The sequence below is a fragment of the Phyllobates terribilis genome, unplaced genomic scaffold (assembly GCF_046119375.1).
Source record: "Phyllobates terribilis strain yellow unplaced genomic scaffold, ASM4611937v1 Scaffold_5__5_contigs__length_657084704, whole genome shotgun sequence".
Classification (NCBI taxonomy): Eukaryota; Metazoa; Chordata; class Amphibia; order Anura; family Dendrobatidae; genus Phyllobates; species Phyllobates terribilis.
The window spans coordinates 37275262-37279806 of NW_027362765.1; positions in this window are offsets into that span (position 1 = coordinate 37275262).

A 4545-nucleotide genomic window follows, 5' to 3' on the forward strand; every position below is an offset into this window, starting at 1 on the left:
GCAGCCTGGGGGTGGGTGGGTGGCAGGCTGCATACTTGCGCTTGTATTGCAAGGAATGGGGGAGGTACAATTGAACACTGCCCTGGGACTAGAACTTGCATGGGGATAGTTGCAAGTCTGCATCTTCTGATGCGGCAAGGATCACTTATGATGGGCACACTTTTAGACAGTGACCTGGGAGTCAGAAATGCTTCCAGGGGTCCCCATGCTGTTCCCATGTCTTTTCAGCACTTTATGCATGTGTCACACAGCACATGGCCAGATAAGGTTGTAAAATGTTAAAATGACATTTCCCGGTGAATGCATTTGTCATAGTTGAAAGCAATACAAAAGTGCAAAAACGCATAAAAAATGCTACTTGTGAACATAGCCGAAGGTGTGGAGGAGTATTTTTGTTTTTGGTCATTTATTTTAACTTATACACAAGTCTTTTCCCTGGAAAGGATGTTCCTTAACATATTTCACAGGAAAAAAGTTTCACTTTCGTTTTTGAATGTTTTATTGTGAGCCCGTAAAAGTGGCTTAATACCTCTGACCACGTTGTTGACAGCAGTGACCTGGGGGTCAGAAATGCTTCCTGGGGCGATCCCCATGCTGTCCCCATGTCATTTGAGCACTGTCACTATCATTTTGGGCACTTGTTAGGCTTTTAAAAGACTGCCGGGGGTGCCACCGCAAAAATGCTCGAGTCTCCCATAGACTAACATTGGACTCGTTGCTCGGGTCGAGCACCCGAGTATCACGGCGAGCTCGGCCCGAGCTTTGAGCACCCGAGCATTTTAGTGCTCGCTCAACACTACTAGTTATGTTAATTACTATTACCGTACTAAATGTACTACTATACTATAGGTGTAACATTTTGTCTAATTTAACTGTAACCCACAATGTTACCTGTATTGAGGAAATCATCCTGCCCTTTTTTGAAAGCGGTTATAGTGTCTGCCATCATTACCTCTTGCTTTAAGGCATTCCACAGTCTGAGTGCTCTGACTGTAAAGAACCCTTTCCTGTTTAGGCTCCAGAATAGCCTTTCTTCCTCCTTAGTATTTACTTTGGAAGGAATAAGTCATGTGCTAATCCTTTGTGCTGACCACACATATATTTATACATGTAAATGAGATCCCCTCTGAGGTGTCGTTTCTCTAAGCTAAACAAGCTCAACTTTTCCAACCTCTCATCATGAGAGGCCTTCTATCCCTTGTAATAATCTAGTTGCCCACCTTTGAACTGACTAACTTCTGAATATCCTTTTTAAAATGTAGAGCCCAAAACTGGATCCCATATTCCACATGTGGCCTCACCAGTGATTTATAAAGGGGCAACAGTACGTTGAAATCGCAGGACTTTATTTCTCTTTTTATACATCCTAAAATCTTGTTTGCTTTTGCGGCTGCTGCTTGACATTGAGTACTGCTACTTAGCTTACTTGTAACTAGAATACCCAAGTTCTTCTCCTATTCTGTAGTCCCGAGTATACTCCCATTTAATGTGTATGCAGCAATAGGATTACTCCGTCCGAGGTGCATTACTCTACATTTATTTACATTATACCTCATCTGCCAAGTGTTTGCCCATTCAGTCATCTTATCCAGATCTTTCTGCAATATCGTAATGTCAAAATCAGATTAATATCCTACAGTTTGGTATCGTCAGCAAAAACTGACACTTTACTCTCAATCCCATCCCCAAGGTCATTAATAAAGGTTAAAAAGAATCAGTCCTAGCACAGATCCCTGCGGCCCCCACTGCTAACTATATCCCATTTAGAGAACATACCATTTATGACAACTCTTTGTTTCCTATTATTTAGCCAATTCCTTACCAATCTACATATAGTTCCCCCAAGTCCTTGCTTTTGTAGCTTCAGTATAAGGCTGCTATGTGGTACAGTATCAAATGCCTGTGGAAAGTCCAGATAAATCACATCAGCCGAATTACCAACATCCAGATTTGCACTTACCTCCTCATAGAACCCCAACATGTTGATCAGACACGACCTATTCTTCATGAATCCATGCTGATTATCATTTATTATAATATTCTCTGTGATATAACTCTGGAGGTCATCTCTTATGATGCCCTCAAAAACATTGCACACTACTGATGTCAGACTTACCGGACGGTAGTTACCTGGATCCACCTTTTTACCTTTCTTAAATATCAGTACCACATTGGCTATCGTTCAATCCTGTGGCACTACTCCTGTTACAAGGCAGTGTAAGAAAATGAGATTCAGCGGTTTGTCAATTACTGAGCTCAATTCCCTCAGTATCCGTGGATGTATACCATCTGGGCAGGATACTTCTTTTTGTGTTAAACTAGTTATATTAGGTGGTGAAATTTAATTTTTGCTCTGTTGAGGATCCCTGGAACAGACGATTTGTTGTTGAACATGGATGAAAAGTGCCTGTTTAATATCTCAGCCTTTTATTTGTCCTCTATAATTATCTTGTTATTATCATCTTTTAATGGGCCAATACCATCTTTTTTTTTCTTTTTGGCATTGATGTATTTATAAAAATTTTTGAGATTTATTTTAATGTCGCTGGCGATTTGTTTCTCTGTAGATAATTTTGCTAGCTTGATTTCTTTTTTTACATTTCTTATTTAGGTCTTTATACTCCTGAAATGTTATTTGTGTATTCTCGGCCTTCAAGATTTTGAATGCCCTTTGTTTTTGTCTTATTAAACTTTGTACTGTCTTATTTATCCATAATGGTTTCTTTTTATTCTTGGACATTTTATTACCAGAGGGTATACATTTTCTACAGGATTCGATTCTAGTAGTATTTCCTTAAACATGCCCCATTTACGTTTGGTGTCCCCAGTTACCATGACATGGTCCCAGTCTACATGATTAAGCGTTTCTTTTAATTTGTTGAAATCAGCTTTTCTAAAGTTCCAGGTTTTTGCATTTCTTTTTTGAAATGTTTTATTGAATATTACATTGAAACTTACCATATTGGGGTCGCTCACGGACCTATAGATCTGAAATTGTATCTGGTCTATTTGACAGCACCAGATCCAGCAGATTACCTCCCCTGGTTGGTTCATCTACCAGCTGAGAGAGGTAATTGTCCTGAACTGTGGATAAGAACTTGCAGCTTCTAATCCACTCCTTCCCTTCTGAGCTCCGTCTCTTCAGAGCTTTGCACTGTGCCTCAAAATTAGTTTTTCACCACATATCACATACTCAGGAAAAATTGCGGAGCAAATGGTACCATTCGTTGTCTCCTATAACCCATTTTGAAAATTAAAAATTTGAGGCTAAAGCAACATATTTGCTTGAAAAATGTGATTTCTTATTTTCACGGCACAACTTTAAATTTCTGTGAACGTAAAAGTCTGTGAAGCACCTGTTTTGTTCAAGGTGCCCACCACACCTCTAGATAAATTCCTTGAGGGGTCTAGTTTCCAAAATTGGTTCACTTGTGAGGGGTTTTCACTGTTTAGGCACATCTGGGGATCTGCAAATGTGTCATGGTGTCCGCTATCCATTTCAGCCAATTTTGAGATCCAAAAGTCAAATGGTGTTCCTTTTCTGAGCCCTGCCATGCGCCCAAACAGTACTTTTCCACCACATAAGGGATATCGGTGTACTCAGGAGAAATTGCAGAACAAATGTTGGGGTCTATTTTTTCCTGTTACCCTTGTGAAAAAAAAAATTGGGGCTAAAGCAACATTTTTGTCGGATAAAGTAAAATTTTCATTCTTTCCTTCCACATTGCTTTAACTCCTGTGAAGCACCCAGAAGGTTAATACACTTTTTGAATGTGGTTTTGAGCACTTTAAGGAGTGCAGTTTATAGAATGGTGTCACTTTTGGGTATTTTCTGTCACATAGGCCACTCAAAGTCACTTCAAATGTGATGTGATCCGTAAAAAAATTGGTATGGTAAATTTTCTTGGAAAATTAGAAATTGCTGATATACTTGTATCCAAAGAAATTAAGCTGATATAAAATAGGCATGTGGTAAATGTTATTTATTAACTATTTTGTATAATATAATTATGTGGTTAATGAAAATTAAAAGTTTGAAAATTTCACAATTTTCCCAAATTTTGCCAAAATTACAATATTTTCACAAATAGACGCAAACAATATCGACCTGCATTTACCACTAATATGAAGTACAATAGGTCAGGAAAAATAATCTCAGCATTCCAGAGTTATTAATACATAAATTGACACTGGTCAGAATTGAAAAAAATTGGCCTGGTCAGGAAGGTGAAAATGAGCTCGGGGTGAAGGGGTTAAATATAAAACTATAATAAAATATATCTGATTGCTTTTTCTTTCTTACACTATGAATGTTACTCCGGTCTCTATCTGGAGTACTTTTTCTGGTGAGGCGCAAAAACGAGTCTAAATGAATCAGGGCCTACAACTTTGTTTTACGAAATCCAAGGTTTAGAATTTTATAGGGAATCCGTTCCACATAATGGTGAAAAACCTACTACACTTATCACGAAAAATGCTTTTAAAAAAATGGATCCCACGAGATGTTCCTACAAAGAAGGAATGGATCGTAGATGTAAATAGTAA